The sequence below is a fragment of the Engraulis encrasicolus genome, unplaced genomic scaffold (genome assembly GCF_034702125.1).
Source record: "Engraulis encrasicolus isolate BLACKSEA-1 unplaced genomic scaffold, IST_EnEncr_1.0 scaffold_181_np1212, whole genome shotgun sequence".
Taxonomy (NCBI): domain Eukaryota; kingdom Metazoa; phylum Chordata; class Actinopteri; order Clupeiformes; family Engraulidae; genus Engraulis; species Engraulis encrasicolus.
In genome coordinates this window covers 1-17,500 of record NW_026945362.1, presented here as the reverse complement: position 1 = coordinate 17,500, position 17,500 = coordinate 1, and the positions used below count along the sequence as shown (strand labels likewise).

Genomic DNA, 17,500 nt, shown 5'->3' with positions numbered 1-17,500 from the left:
TTTAATGATGGCCATTGCCACGCATGCAGGTGGCCTGACCCGCTCGTGTACTCCTTGGCCCTTTTAATCCGTCCCCAGTGCTGAGTCACCCAACAGGAAATTGCTGGAGGTTCACTCTTTGTACCCAGTAAATAGCTCACCCACTTTCACTATCACAGCCATTATTAATTCCTCTTGTAAGTGTACAGAAAAAAGCTGGAAAAAACTGTCCTTAGTCCTTCTAATAGCTCATGAAAGGTGGGTGGAACACACAACCAGGGAAAAAAAAAAAGAAATAAAAATAAAACAGCGCTTTGAAAACTACAGGTTGTCAGTGTGCGGTTATTTTTTACCAGCAGGGCAAGGCGATAATGATTAAGTGCTCGAATCATCAGGAGGAGTAGAAGCGCTCACCTCTTCATGAAAAACACGGGTACTTATTTACACGTCAGATAGGCAAAACAAGGATGTTTTTGTCTCGCTGCCCTGTTCATGCTAAATGATGTTAAAAACCTATGTTTTGCGGTTAGGCTCCTTTTTTCAGAAGTGCCACTTTTTTTGTAGCAAATTACTGTTTTGTTGGCCTACCCTTGAAAAGGCAGTCACTAAACCTGTGCAACACCAAGGGTCAAAACCAAATGTCTTGTTGACAAACGTGAAGTATGCCATCTTGCTGTGCTGTTTTTGGCTTGCTAATAGATCACTAACTTGGCGGAGAGGAAAAATGCCTTGTTATTTTTCCCCAAGACCGAAGTAGAGGACGCCTAGAGGCTTGTACCCTTAAAACACCTTGACTGCTTCCCCTCCACAGCATCCCACCTCACCCCATCCCACCCAGAGTGGATTCAAATGCAAATTGAATGGAAAAATGGAGAGCATGGCGTTCACACAGATGGTTTGTATGAGCTGGCACCTGCGGAGAGACATGGCACATGCCCACCTTGGCACAAGTCACGCAGTCTGCAAGATGCATGGGAGGCAGGAGAGGAGGAGGAAAGGAGGGTGTGTGTGTGTGTGGGAGAGAGAGAGAGAGAGAGAGAGAGAGAGAGAGAGAGAGAGAGAGAGAGAGAGAGAGAGAGAGAGAGAGAGAGAGAGAGAGAGAGAGAGAGAGATGCGGAGACAAACAGAAAGAGAAATAAGGAAAGGAAAGGAAAGGAAAGGAAAGGACAGGACAGGACAGGACAGGACAGGAAAGGAAAGGAAAGGAAAGGACAGGACAGGACAGGACAGGACAGGACAGGACAGGAAAGGAAAGGAAAGGAAAGGAAAGGAATGGATTTTCTGCAATGCAAATGTGGTTTATTCTCCTGCCTGATAGCCAAGGAACAAATGGGGCCAGGAGAGGAAACACTGCTCTGTGTACCCTGCTGAGAGTTGTAATGTGTGTTATTTCCACTAAGGTCACGGTTAATCTGCTCAAATCTCGGTCTCAGCGTGCAGGCAAATGACAGTCAAAATCAAACAATCAAGAGTAAATACACTGCATTAGCACAAGGGGAAATAATCCAACTCTACGAGACGAGACTTTTTCTCATTGAACTGACTGACATCACCTCCACATACATACATACACAATTCTTGTACTAGAACAAGGGCCTCTTTTCTGCCACCTATGACTGATTGCATTTATTATAACAATAAGGTGGTGATTGATAGCATAGTATAAAGCAGTAAATGAACAGAAAGGTGAGCAGTGCGTTTGTATTTGCGTAGAAGACTGACGTTTGGTAATTTCGCCATGTACTGTATATCATGTCAGGTGTAAATTATGATATAATGAATATGAAAAGGCACTAAAATCACCACTGTAACTGAAATACTGTTGTTACAACATAACATGCATGGCTATACCAAGATGGCAAGGACCATATTAGTAGGACTACCCTGGTCCTGCCATACCCAGGCTACTATATTACTGTTTGAGTGAAATTTCTGAAAGTTCTTTTTTTTCTTTTTTTAAAAGCCTGTAAAAATAAGTAGCTCCCTAGAAAAACCTCCATTGGTCTGCCAAAACCCTGAGAAGTACTTTACTGGTGCCAGCATTCTGGCTCTCTGGCCAAGAGGGGCGCTTGTGTAGATCAGCGGCTATCAAATTGTGGTCCAGGGACCCCTGGGGAGCGCAGGGAGTCAGTGAAAAAGTCTGTGTGCAATGGCCTACTACACTAGATTGGTCCAGCAAGCAGATCTCGGACATTTATCTACAATAATCCAATCATATTTGTTTAATTTTAATTTAGGATAATTTAATTGATAGGCATTATAATGACAATTGCGATAACTGTTTTTGTGGTACGGATATGATAGGGTCCTAAAGTAAGGAAATGTCCAGCTGTTTTAGGATTCCTCAGCCTAGAACAGTTTGAGAACCGCTGGGGTATAGATTAAGACTGGCCTGGAGTCTGGAGCGATACTCCAACTTTAATGTGCACAGGGAATCAGAGGCTCCGCACTCTAATCCCCACCATCTCCCTCAACCGCCTCATCCCTTCTCCACCATCATTACCACCGCCAGTCCGCGCCTCATGCTCACGGCCTCTCCCAAACTAAGTCATGGCATGTCAAATTCTGCCCTTTCTAAACCTCACTGTGTTGCTCTACATTCCTCTTCTTCTCCTCTACTCGTCTCATTTCATCCCAATGCTGGACCTTCCTCAGTCTCCTCATCTTGCCAAAAGGATTCAAGAAAAGAAAAAAGAGATGGATGGATAGGGAGAGAGGCGTGATGGGGAGGGGAGGGGGTGCAGTAGGCAGGTGAGCAGAGGCCCTCAGAGAAGAGGTGGTGGCACAAGCACATAATCACTCCCTTTCACAGACTTACCTTGAGCCAAGGCGAGGGGAAGAGGCCATTAGAGAGAGAGAGAGAGAGAGAGAGAGAGAGAGAGAGAGAGAGAGAAGGGAAAAGGAGAGATGGAAATGAGGAGGCGGGAGGTTGAGGGCTGCAACAACAAGCTAATGGCCATCTTCGGCAGAAAATAGCCCCTCGACCAGACAGGCACAACAACTTCCGTCAAGACGCGCTCTATTACGTGGACACAAGGGAACACAGGACATAAGGGCTGGGTGGGCAGAAAATAGCACAGTCAGTGAGAGGGAAGCAACTACACAGGGAGAACAATGATGGGGGGGCAGCAAAAAAGACAACAATTGGTACTTAACAGTCCCCTCGTACTCGAAGCTGTTTACAAGCCTTGAGTAAAAGAGAGAAGTACAGCCATTAGCGTGCCGTTCACTGAACTCCCCAACTCTGGGAGCCAGGGGAGCATCTCACCCGAGGGAAAGGCAGCTCTGGCTGCTGCTAAAGCTGTTGCTGTTTCAGCCATTTTGTATGGAGAGAGATCAGTATCATTATTAAGAAATGAATGTCACACCACTCACCAATATATTTCGTGATCCACAAACAAATGTAATAACATTCGCAAATATAATTCATACATTTCATGATCCACAAACAAATGTAACAACATTCACAAATATAATTCATGATGCACAAATGAATGTAACCCCATTCACAAATGCCAGCGCAGTTCTATTAATTTGCAAACCGGTCTACATATATTCGCAAGCCCTATACATATTTGTGACTTCCATTGTATTTGTGTGTGGATTTTTGAGACTGTCCTGACGGTATTTGACACACAAATGTGCTCAGCCAATCAAATCAGCCGGCGTTCGAGCGTAAGGTTGAAGACATTGCGCTTCTATTACGCAGAGCAGGCTACTAGTGCGAAGCCACCATAGATCTGTATAAATAACTGGAAGTAGAGCCATTACTGAAGTGCTCCCTGACGTAAACTCGGAAGCGTATGAAGTTACTGACTTTCACATCATCTTTGTACAAATATGTCTGGATCTGGACTAACGTGTGCCGTAATCGGATGTAACAATAACAGCAGAAAGCTAAAAATGTGGAAAAAGAGCGTATGTGCGCTTCATAGTCCACAGTTTAAAGAGGATTGTCCATGTTGTGTGCCCTACGGTGTACACCGCTTCCCCGGCCGTGCTGAGGATGAAGACATTCGCAAGATGTGGATTAAAAACGTACACCGAAAGGACTTTGCCCCCAAACAAGTATTCAAGGGTATGTATTTTTATTTCTAGGTGGTTAGTGTAGTTAAGTATTGTGAGCCAGTGTCTATGTAAACTGGTGGCAACAATTATTTAGCTTGGCTAGCTAACGCTAGTTACTATTATTTAGCATTCTTTCATTAATACCTAAGTTTCCCCAGGATTGGGAAGAGCACCATGAGCCCCATGGTTATCTGTGCTGTGTGTCATGGTACATTTGTGTGCTTATTTTCGATTATTTGTGTATGTGTGCCCTTTGAAATGAAAATGTGACCCTGGCAACTTAGCTAATTATTTTGTTATGCTAGCGGAGTTTTGGCAAGGCTAGCCAGGTTACACTGACTTTAATAAGAAGTCAGGCTAGGTTTTGGTAGCACCATGAGCCCCATGGTTATCTGTGCTGTGTGCCATGGTACATTTCTGTGTTTATTTACGATTATTTGTGTATGTGTGCCCTTTGAAATGGAAATGTGACCCTGGCAATTTAGCTAATTCTTTTGTTATGCTAGCGGAGTTTTGGCAAAGCTAGCCAGGTTGTGTGACTGACTTTAATAAGAAGTCAGGCTAGGTTTTGGTAGCTTTTGTTTTGTCCATAACCTACCCCAATTTTATTTTCATCTCATAAATCGACCAGCATGTTTGTATTTGTAATAATGTTTGCCATTCTATTGGAAATAAAGTGGTGGGGACAAGCTAGGTTCATCTCAAAAGTGGTAGGCCTATGGACATGTCCCCCAACACCCAGACTGAAAATAACCCTTCCTCAACAAAAGATAATTTTCGCTATCCAACCTCAGTGTACATGTCTTGCTTTGTCCTGTATTTTGTCTAATGTCTGTGAGAATGACTGCAGCCATGGCAAAGATAATTTTCTGTTTCATGTGTAACAGCCAATTATATATTTTTTTATCTCATCTTATTCCCACCCTCCTTAGGTGTGTGGAGTACACTTCCCTGACGGCAGACCAACGCAGGAACACCCATATCCCATAATATGGGATATGAATATAGTGTAAGTTTACATGTATATAACAAATAACTTAAGTGCTTTTTTCTTAATTACCTTAACCATATGTTGTTAAAGTACTTTTGGAGCGATTTGCCTCCAGACGTTAGACTCTCTCCCATCTGCCACTACTTTTTAATCTAGGCTAAAATAAAAAATAAAAACACACACACACATTTTCTTAACTTAGTTCTTGACTCTTAGTTGTTATGCTTTCTCTCCTTAAGCCACTGCTTTTATGTACCTAAATTGCCTTTCAACACTTGTGTCTTATTATTCCATGCAAGAGTTTACATCTGCTAATTGTAATATAAAGCAATGTGAAGTGAGATTTAAAGTGTTCTGTAGGACAGTGGCGTTGTAATTAACTGTTTTTAAAAGCTGTTGGTGTTTTTTGTTCCTTCTTATATTTATTCTCAGAAAGCACCGTCATGTGGAAGACCACCCCAAAGAGGAGATGTCTCCAGCCCCCAACAGAGAGACCATGTGATGAGCCTCCTGTGACAGATTCTGACACCGAAGTAGGGCATAGCTTGGAGGATAGTCTGTCTCCACACCAATGTGATGTTGGCACTCAGTGGCCAGAGCGTAGTGATCATGATTGTTGTTCGATGAAGTCAACAAAAGATGCAAGCACACAAACCGATCCTACACCATCACTGTCAGATCATGACATGGATGATAAAGTGTCAAAACTTTACACTGGACTAGACATCATCAGCTTTTGGCAACTTTTGAACACCATCATTGGCTTTCTTCCACAGTCGAAGACGTTCAAATTACCAGTCCATGAACAGCTAAGTGCTGGTCCTAATGAGGCTTCGGCTTGGCTACAGCCTGTGATATGTCCGCAATGTGGAGAGCAACACTTGCCAATTTCACAAGGGAAAATCTTATTTTTTGGCTCCCTCGAGACACTCTGAATAGAGTAAGACCCTCAAGTTTTCTTGAACACTATCCCAATGCAACATGCATCATAGATTGCACTGAAATATTTGTCCAAAGACCGAAGAACTTGGGGAAAAGAGCAAAAACATACAGCAACTATAAGCATCACAACACCTACAAAGTCCTCTATTGCATAGCCCCCAATGGTTTTGTGATGTATGTGTCAAAACTGTTTGGTGGCAGAGCTAGTGACACTTTTATCTTAAACTGTGGATTTCTGGTGATCAGATTTTGACAGACCGGGGATTCACAATTGGAGATGTTCTTCCTCCAGGAGTGACATTGGCTATTCCAGCATTTACACGTGGATGTACACAACTATCAGAACATGAAGTCACAAGAACCCGCCGTCTCGCCAATGTCCGAATTCATGTTGAACGTGCAATAAGAAGGTTAAAATGCTTCAAAATTTTGAGTAATGTAATTCCAGGTTGATTAAAACATGTTGATGACATTTTGACTATTTGTGCAGGCCTGTGTAACCTTCTTGAAATCTTACAAACATGTTTGGCATACACTACACTTGTCCCTGTCTGTAGGCCTACATGTCAGCATCATCTTCCAACTTGTCAGCGATACTATGCCCAAGATATTTTGTACTGCTTGACACACAGTGATTGCCCTGACAGGTAAAACGTTGGAAAGACTTAAGATCCTGAACATAACACTTTTTTGCATTGTACTGTAGGCCTACATCAAACTCAACCCCATACTCAGAGCACACATTCAGAAGTTGCTGAAACTCAACAGCGCCGGGGGACATGGGCCTAATAGCCAGATCATCAAATGGTTGAAAACAGTGCATGTGTTTTATTGTCTGTGTCTAAATCTCGTCATACATCCAGTGCGTTTTTTTTTTTTTTAACAGACGTGTTTTCACAATGACACTCTGAGAATTTACTTTTGAACAAAGTGTCTTGTGTATAAAATGGTGTGCAGACAGCCGGAGTGTGTGTGTTGCGTAAAGGAACAAGTGCTTTGCAAAGCTGGTATGAAAGTGTAATGCTAGACTTTTGATTAAGGTAAAGCAGCATGTGTTATAGTACCAACAACTGAACAATATGCTACTTTGGTCATCAGCCTTTAGTGTTTAAGCAGTAGCCTAGGCAAAAACTGTAACAAAGTAAAAACAAAACAAAGAAAATATAACTGCCGAATGAATTAAGAACCTGAATTATCACCAGCATTTGACCGGTTGTTAATTTAAAACCAGGCATGCATATGTATCTATATCTATCTTTAGAAATTAGGCCTACGTTAACAACAGGGAATCTTTATCTTTTCAGGTCAAGGTGGCCGCCTTGGCAATAGGGAAACTCTCTCTCTCTAGGCTAGGCCTGATCAGAAAGCAAGGTGTGTGTGTGTGTTTTTTTTTGTTTGTTTGTTTTTTTTTAAAAACCTCTGTCATTAAAGGGACACTGCAAGATTTATAGTTGTTTATTTCCAGAATTCATGCTACTCATTCACTAATGTTACCTTTTTCATGAATACTTACCACCACCATCAAATTCTAAGTATTCATTATGACTGGAAAAATTGCACTTTTCATACATACAAAGGGGGATCTCCTCCATCATTGTCCGCCATTTTGAATTTCCAGAAATAGCCATTTTTAGCTGCAAAAAGGACTGTACTTGGGCCATAACAGAAAATCTGAGTTTATTATTTAGTAAACTATCATGAAAAGATCAAATTTGGCAATAGGCAACCCAGTTACAATGAGCAGCATAGTTGCAGTACCCTTTTTGACCATTTCCTGCACAGTGTCCCTCTAACTGATAAAATAAAGCCTTGTTGGCCTCAACATGTCATTAATTTCACCATGTAAATCGTGCCTTGCAAGAACTGATATTTTGAGGCAGTGTTAAGACAGTGGGTTGCACCAGCTGATTGCTTAGGCTACTTAACCACAGCCCTTTTAGAAGACATCACCTCCCGTCCTCTCCTTGTGGTAGCGTCTCCAGCAATAAGTAAGGATTTGGCGCCCCTTAGTGGCAAGCTGTGCACCCAGCGATGAACAAACAGACAGACTGCAAAACTCAATCACATATTATGTGGCAGAGGTAATGATAAAAATGATGTCTGGTATAGTCAGGAGGTAATGAAAAAAAGCCAGTATAACATTTCCCAATCAATATAAGGGGGATAATGATTAATTAAATTGAATGTGTGACAGTGGCACCAGCTCTCTGTTAAGACTGGACACCACAGGTCAGCTGCTGTGTCTATTCCACAACACACTGCAGCAAGATTTTACATTACATTACATTTCACTTAGCTGACGCTTTCATTTGTTCAAAGCGACTTACAACTATTATTTTTCAGGGTATTGGTTACAGTCCCTGGAGTAATGTGGGGTTAGGTGACTTGCTCAAGGGCACTTCAGCCATGGATGGAGGTGTAGGGAGAGGTCGTGGGGGATTCGAACCAGCAACCCCTAGATTGAAAGACCAACTCTCTAACCACTAGGCCAGGGGTGTCAAACTCAAACTCACAGAGGGCCAAAATACAAATCTGGAACAAAGTCGCGGGCCAAACTCAATATTTACAACGGCCTAAAATTGTGCAAACACACTTAATCTCATAATTAAATTTCACAAACAGATTCCCATCGTAGTTCAAATGTGCCTGCAGATACTCTGTTGCAGTAGTGTGAGCTGTTTTACTGGCCTATGCCCAGCCCACTCATATTTTTTTTGACACATTACATTTTATGTCCAGGTCTTATGCTATATATTAATGGTGTATGTGGGCCAACTGTAATACACATTTGAAATGATCTTACGGGCCAAATGAAATGACTCTGCGGGCCAGATTTGGCCCCCGGGCCTGAGTTTGACATCCCTGCACTAGGCCATGGCTGCCCAGATTTCTCACAAAGAGCTGCATTGAAATGACATTAAGAACATTAGTGATTAATAACAAGTTGCCTAGTAAAAAACACACCAGCAAGAGTCATTTAGTGTATGGGGCCATTTGTAAAGTGGACCAATGTAAGGTGTGTGTCAAATTTGAACAACCACCACCCCCCACCTGCAACTACAATGCTGCAGTTGGATATTGAGCACAAGTAGCTAGGTTGTTTTTCAGTTCAGCACATATAAAAAACACCATCAAGTAAGCACACAGTATTGAACTATATTAAATTCACTATCTGTATGCATTTTAATAACTGTGTAAATAAACAATTCAAAACCGCCAGGTTAATTCATTTTTCTTTAGCATTTAAGCCTACAGTATACGGTATGTCATGCCTTTGTCAGGTGCACTGATTCTCATTGATATGATTAGATTAGATAAAACTTAATTGTCTGTTACACCCATGAAAAAGAAAATTGTCTTTGGCGTGGCTTCAGTGATTCTCACAGACATTAGACAAGGCTTGACCAAAAAAAAAAAAGACAAGACCACACAATACATGCATGCTGCAGCTGGACAGTTCATCTCTTGTTCAGTATGGTCACAGCTGAGGGGATGAAGGATTTCTTGAAAGAAGATAGATATATACATATAACTGAACCAAGTGTTTCTACACCGTATTGAACAATAATCCTCTCAACATTAATCCAAGTCTCTCTGTTGGGGGCTGGAGACATCTCCTCTTTGGGGGTGGTCTTCCACATGATGGTGCTTTCTGAGAATAAATATAAGAAGGAACAAAAAACACCAACAGCTTTTAAAAACAGTTAATTACAACGCCACTGTCCTACAGAACACTTTAAATCTCACTTCACATTGCATTATATTACAATTAGCAGATGTAGACTCTTGCATGGAATAATAAGACACAAGTGTTGAAAGGCAATGTAGGTACATAAAAGCAGTGCCTTAAGGAGAGAAAGCATAACAACTAAGAGTCAATAACTAAGTTAAGAAAATGTGTGTGTGTGTGTTTTTTTTATTTTTATTTTTTATTTTTATTTTAGCCTAGATTAAAAAGTAGTGGCAGATGGGAGAGAGTCTAACGTCTAGAGGCAAATCGCTCCAAAAGTACTTTAACAACATATGGTTAAGGTAATTAAGAAAAAAGCACTTAAGTTATTTGTTATAGGGTCATTTCACGTGAAATCAGACGCTTTGGGACCCGACCGATCCGGATTTCAATCATACTTGGTGTGCCTTTTTAGTAGCAAGGTAGCACCCCAGAACTGCATTGGTTTGAATCTGACACTAATATTAAGGGAGAAACAGACTAGGAAAGGTTCACATGTGAGGGTAGGACACTATACATTCAGCCTTGAATATATCAGTCAGTGTTAGTCACAAAAAGATGCCTGTGGTGTTATTTGAAAGCTCTTTTCTGGCTCTACATATTACACAATCAGCTTGGAATACAACAACTCTCAGAATATGAATTATGATCAATTGAAAAATTAAAAATTTAATATCTAAAAAAACTATATTTTAAAATGGCCAGTTCCTTGTCCAAACGTAGCCGGCAATGTCATTAGCAACACCTCAAATGCTGGTGTTCGGTTTTTTATTCATTTCAGAGAGAATTTGACTCACAAATATGGCATCATACAGACCACTTACTAATAATATGGTAATACCATAGTAGCACCACATGACAAAACAAAAACAAAACAAAAATGGTCAGTTTCCATGGTCCCAGGTTTCAGAAACTAAGGCAGATGTCCATTTATACACACCAAATGATATGTGAATGTTTGAACATTCCTTCTCTGTGTACCTGTGTCATCTTCCCTTTACCATACTTTAAAGAGATAATCAATGGCTACACTCTCATTTTGTACTCTACCAGTGCATTTGAAGCAGCAGCTGTGTCTTTTGTAGATAATGTATAAGTACGTCCCGTTGCAGTTACAGGTTCCACTACCAGAAGCACATCCTGATGATCCATGACAAGTCTATCTGGTCTGAAGGGAAAAGTGAAGGATGGAGATGGTCCATGAGGATGCAGGAAGTTCAGTTTCACCTCTCCAGTGCTCAGCATACATTCCTCAACACATGCTAGCCACCAGTTGCCATCATATACAGCTACAACATACCCTTTGATGCTTGAAAATGTAACACATTCCTTTACTGAGCTCACTCTTTCAACTCCTTCTCTGAATGCGGAAAATGGCCTAATGTCCATTGACAATGGGCAGAAGCTGTGTAGTTTTTGAGTACCTGGAATAGTTCTTGCAGATTCAAACCTCTTCAACAGGTTCTCAGCTTCATGATGGTGCATCTCTCTCAAGAACATCCATTGCCAGTTTGCCACAACAGAGATGTACCATCATGAAGCTGAGAACCTGCTGAAAAGGTTAGAATCTGCAAGAACTATTCCAGGTACTCAAAAACTACACAGCTTCTGCCCATTGTCAATGGACACAGTGGAAGTTAGGCCATTTTCAGCATTCAGAGATGGCAGAGTTGAAAGAGTGAGCTCAGTAAAGGAATGTGTTACATTTTCAAGCATCAAAGGGTATGTTGTAGCTGTATATGATGGCAACTGGTGGCTAGCATGTGTTGAGGAATGTATGCCGAGCACTGGAGAGGTGAAACTGAACTTCCTGCATCCTCATGGACCATCTCCATCCTTCACTTTTCCCTTCAGACCAGATAGACTTGTCATGGATCATCAGGATGTGCTTCTGGTAGTGGAACCTGTAACTGCAACGGGACGTACTTATACATTATCTACAAAAGACACAGCTGCTGCTCAGGGCTTGACATTTACTTTTTCGCTTGCCGGCCACTGTGGCTAGTGGTTTTCCCGAGTCACTAGCCATCCAGCTATTCTACTAGCCACAAATTAGATTTTTTTTTTTTTATCATGACGCTGTACATCTATCCTCAGATGATGTAAGTAACTGAGGAACTGAGTTTTTTTCTTGAACTTAAATGCAAACAATTGATACACAAGGGGCAAAGTGCAGAAAGTATGCTATTCTGATATGTTATACCATAGAATAAGCTACCTGCCAAATTGGCTAGTGACACTGAACTTGTTACCAGCCACAGATAAGTTTTACCAGCATTTGGCTGGTTGGCAGGTGCCAGTGTCAAGCCCTGCTGCTGCTTCAAATGCACTGGTAGAGTACAAAATGAGAGTGTAGCCATTGATTATCTCTTTAAAGTACGGTAAAGGGAAGATGACACAGGTACACAGAGAAGGAATGTTCAAACATTCACATATCATCATTTGGTGTGTATAAATGGACATCTGTCTTAGTTTCTGAAACCTGGGACCATGGAAACTGACCATTTTTGTTTTGTTTTTGTTTTGTCATGTGATGCTACTATGGTATTACCATATTATTAGTAAGTGGTCTGTATGATGCCATATTTGTGAGTCAAATTCTCTCTGAAATGAATAAAAAACCGAACACCAGCATTTGAGGTGTTGCTAATGACATTGCCGGCTACGTTTGGACAAGGAACTGGCCATTTTAAAATATAGTTTTTTTTAGATATTCAATTTTTAATTTTTCAATTGATCATAATTCATATTCTGAGAGTTGTTGTATTCCAAGCTGATTGTGTAATATGTAGAGCCAGAAAAGAGCTTTCAAATAACACCACAGGCATCTTTTTGTGACTAACACTGACTGATATATTCAAGGCTGAATGCATAGTGTCCTACCCTCACATGTGAACCTTTCCTAGTCTGTTTCTCCCTTAATATTAGTGTCAGATTCAAACCAATGCAGTTCTGGGGTGCTACCTTGCTACTAAAAAGGCACACCAAGTATGATTGAAATCCGGGTCGGTCGGGTCCCAAAGTGTCTGATTTCACGTGAAATGACCCTATATACATGTAAACTTACACTATATTCATATCCCATATTATGGGATATGGGTGTTCCTGCGTTGGTCTGCCGTCAGGGAAGTGTACTCCGCACACACCTAAGGAGGGTGGGAATAAGATGAGATAAAAAAAATATATAATTGGCTGTTACACATGAAACAGAAAATTATCTTTGCCATGGCTGCAGTCATTCTCACAGACATTAGACAAAATACAGGACAAAGCAAGACATGTACACTGAGGTTGGATAGCGAAAATTATCTTTTGTTGAGGAAGGGTTATTTTCAGTCTGGGTGTAATTTTCAGTCTGGGTGTTGGGGACATGTCCATAGGCCTACCACTTTTGAGATGAACCTAGCTTGTCCCCACCACTTTATTTCCAATAGAATGGCAAACATTATTACAAATACAAACATGCTGGTCGATTTATGAGATGAAAATAAAATTGGGCTAGGTTATGGACAAAACAAAAGCTACCAAAACCTAGCCTGACTTCTTATTAAAGTCAGTCACACAACCTGGCTAGCCTTGCCAAAACTCCGCTAGCATAACAAAATAATTAGCTAAGTTGCCAGGGTCACATTTTCATTTCAAAGGGCACACATACACAAATAATCGAAAATAAGCACACAAATGTACCATGGCACACAGCACAGATAACCATGGGGCTCATGGTGCTCTTCCCACTCCTGGGGAAACTTAGGTATTAATGAAAGAATGCTAAATAATAGTAACTAGAATTAGCTAGCCAAGCTAAATAATTGTTGCCACCAGTTTATGTTACATAGACACTGGCTTACAATACTTAACTACACTAACCACCTAGAAATAAGAATACATACCCTTGAATACTTGTTTGGGGGCAAGTCCTTTCGGTGTACGTTTTTAATCCACATCTTGCGAATGTCTTCATCCTCAGCACGGCCGGGGAAGCGGTGTACACCGTAGGGCAGCGGTCCCCAACCACCGGGTCGCGGACCGGTGCCGGTCCGTGGACTATTTGATACCGGGCCGCACGACATAAGTTTTTTTTTTTTTTTTTTAATCCAGAAGACATGCCTTTGTTATTAACTGCAGTGCAGAACTTATCTCAAATATAACTTTTAGTATCGCCATATTAATATTTGCATTAGGCTAGACGTAGCACAAGTAGGCTATTTTAATTTTCAATAACAAGCAAACTTTTCTTTGTGCCGTCCAATCAGTTGAATGTCAAATGCGCCAGACGCATGCTCCGAGGCCGCGCCCACTTTACATTTCAATGCTGCAATGCAAAGTGGATGGTGGCCCTCTCCGCGCGGCTCTTTCTTTTTAAGGCTTTTGAACGTTGCGAAGCAAACTTTTGGGAGCTATTTTAGAAATCCACTTCTATCATTTGTTGCTATTGTATTTCAGTTTTGTGACAACAACGCTGTGTTACGAACGTAATTGCGTTGCGAGACATGTTTTGTGGTTGCAACTAATAATGACCAACACTTGTTTCAGGAGCTCTTGAATGTCAGCGTTAGCAGAAAATCAAGCGATGACATGCAACCTTTTGCCGTTTTAAAAATATTGCACATAAAACCACAGGCACTCGAACCGCGGTAGAATCAAACGCTGGTTATGCAGCAGTCCACACAAACGCGACGCGAGGTCACGAGCTGCTAGTGGCAAACTTCAGCGGTATCATCTCCAGCATCCAACTATTCCCCGTGTCGTGTGTTCGAGAAAACAATGACGACTGCTTGTTGGAAACGGTTGACCTTGAATTAATAGAAGCGCCACTTAACCAGGAGACCTATAACCCAGTCATAAATAGCCCTGAATTTCACTGCGCAAAATGCCCTCAATGAAAATGAACATGGCCAGAGCAGAGAACGCATAGGGCCTATTCTCGCATGGTGAAAAATAGTAGCAGTATGTAGTAGCCTAGTTTTGGGTGATCTCCCTTGCACCACTAGCTCTATGACCAAGAATGGCTCCACAAATTAGTGGGATAATTGTCAGTTTAATAGTCAAATACTAAATGTTACACATTTTGAATGGAATGAAGGAAAAGGATTAGGCCTTATTTTTAGACCCTATTGATACTATTGATACTATTATTATTAGGCCTATTAATAATAACAATGATAACTAATAGGCCTAATAATAATAGTGTGGTGATAATAATATTTATTAGTATTATTATTATTATTATTATTATTAATATAACGCGTGACTACCGGTCCTCGAAAAAAAAATGGGACTCAAACCGGTCCCTGGTGCCAAAAAGGTTGGGGACCCCTGCCCTAGGGCACACAAGATTCCCAGATTGACGCTCCCAACTCAGGACGCTCCCATTTCATCTCGCTCCCACTAGCCAGACTATCGGTACCACCGCCATATGACGGAGCCAGTTATCTTGTTGATGTTAGTTTTTTGTTTCTAACCCTAACCTTAACCCTAAACCTAACCCTAACCCTAAACCTAACCCTAACCCTAACCCTAAATTGCTTGTATGTGGCAGTATATGATAATACGTGAAATATAATCGGGTGGGACCGCACGTCCGGGAGTGATAGAAACACCTGGGACCGCACGTCCGGGAGCGATCTCAGTTGGGAGTCTCCATCCCCTTACCGGGCACACAACAAGGACAATTCTCTTTAAACTGTGGACTATGAAGCGCACATACGCTCTTTTTCCACATTTTTAGCTTTCTGCTGTTATTGTGACATCCGATTACGGCACACGTTAGTCCAGATCCAGACATATTTGTACAAAGATGATGTGAAAGTCAGTAACTTCATACGCTTCCGAGTTTACGTCAGGGAGCACTTCAGTAATGGCTCTACTTCCAGTTATTTATACAGATCTATGGTGGCTTAGCACTAGTAGCCTTCTCTGCGTAATAGAAGCGCAATGTCTTCAACCTTACGCTCGAACGCCGGCTGATGTGATTGGCTGAGCACATTTGTGTATCAAATGCCGTCAGGACAGTCTCAAAAATCCACACACAAATACAATGGAAGTCACAAATATGTATAGGGCTTGCGAATATATGTAGACCGGTTTGCAAATTAATAGAACTGCGCTGGCATTTGTGAATGGGGTTACATTCATTTGTGCATCATGAATTATATTTGTGAATGTTGTTACATTTGTTTGTGGATCATGAAATGTATGAATTATATTTGCGAATGTTATTACATTTGTTTGTGGATCACGAAATATATTGGTGAGTGGTGTGACATTCATTTCTTAATAATGATACTGATCTCTCTCCATAATTTTGTGAGTTGATTCATAGGGCCTGCCAGCACTGATATTACACTGTTTGTCTCTCCACACCCCACCACACACGCACGCACGCATACAAACACACACTGTGAGTAGCCCAGCCTTGCTTGAAGGAATGATGGTCTGTCCCCGCTGGCCCTACCTATCCACCCTCCAATGAAGGCAGATCATGGTGCAGTGGGGGGCTGCATTTGACTATGAAAATTACAAGGTTCCTCCACAAAAAACCCTCCGTTGTTATTGTGAAGGAACCCCTAAAGGTTGTCTGAAGAACTTGCCAGGAAGAACCCCAAGGTTTTGTAGCCCCATAATGCACGCCGTTCCATCAGTGGAACGCTGTAATAGTCATTGAAAATACCGACCATAGTACTACACTACCATGACATAAGACATGGCCTTAAGTAATGCACTATGACTTGGTCATTGCCATTCTAACGAAAGAAAATGTATAAACCTGCGCCTGTACGGGCTAAAGGTTCTTTTCGGAACACTGCCATTGCCATGGAGTAAGAACCCCTGACGATTCTCTGGGGAACCAGCGGAGGGTTCTTTGAGGAACCTTCACATTTTTAAGGGTGATACATACCGGTAGTCATACTGTGCTGACTTTGGGGTAAAGCATAGACATACTGTCAGCGGGGGGTATTCCCTCATAGTCGTCCTGCGTGCGAATGCAGGAAAGGGCGTGGTGTTTTTTTTTCCTGCCGAGAATTCAACAACGTTGTTGACGTCAATTCACCTCCGTGACAACAGGGGGCGAACTAACTCATTCAGTTGAGCCCAGTCCCTACTAGAATGAATCACGAAGCTAGCCAGCTGGCTATCTAAAACGTAATATTCCAATATTAGCCTACTTCTAAAAGTTGGGGCATAATTAGATGGTACAACATCTGTTTCTTTTTAGTCAAGTATTACAGTCCATGTGATTAAATGCCAAACAAACGCCATTTTAAAAGACAATAGACAGCCTGAATGGCCATTCACACCTAGCTAGTAGTAGGTAGCCAGCCAAATCAATAATTACAAACTTGAAGCTAGTTGACTAGCCACCTGAAACGTAATTCTACCACTAACAAAGATGCTTCTTGCTACTAATTTTAAAAGTTGTGGCGTAATTAGAAATGAATGATAGCAGGGACGTGCACAGGAATTTCAAAGGGCAGTTGCTCTAACCTGAAGAAAGGGCAACCCCCCCCAAAAAAAACCCCATCAACAATGAGCGGCCTTCAGAATTTTTAGGAAACTGCACCATGGGTATTATTATTTTTAGTAGTAGTAGTAGAAGTAGTATATTATTGTCATAATTATTAATATTTTTATTGTATAGTATCCTGAATATGCGTACCATATGATATAACATGCTAGTTTTTAAACATGTAGGCCTACCTATTAATCATATCAGAGATGATCAGCCTTATGCCCACCTGCCCTAAATGTCTCCTGATCCACATTTCCTCATGTGTGGTATGTGGCTGCCC

The 17,500-nt window shown here is 41.4% G+C and overlaps 2 long non-coding RNA genes across 2 annotated transcripts; one reads left to right on the top strand and one right to left on the bottom strand.

Moving 5' to 3' along the window:
- Window positions 1-3,315: 3,315 nt before the first annotated feature.
- LOC134442600 (uncharacterized) lies at window positions 3,316-6,458 on the top strand. Its single transcript, XR_010033405.1, has 3 exons — window positions 3,316-4,057; window positions 4,980-5,056; window positions 5,471-6,458. It is a non-coding gene; the product is annotated as an uncharacterized LOC134442600 (long non-coding RNA).
- Window positions 6,459-9,139: 2,681 nt separating this feature from the next.
- LOC134442601 (uncharacterized) lies at window positions 9,140-13,702 on the bottom strand. Its single transcript, XR_010033406.1, has 3 exons — window positions 13,601-13,702; window positions 12,778-12,856; window positions 9,140-9,632 (listed from the first exon to the last, which is right to left on the bottom strand). It is a non-coding gene; the product is annotated as an uncharacterized LOC134442601 (long non-coding RNA).
- Window positions 13,703-17,500: the final 3,798 nt, after the last annotated feature.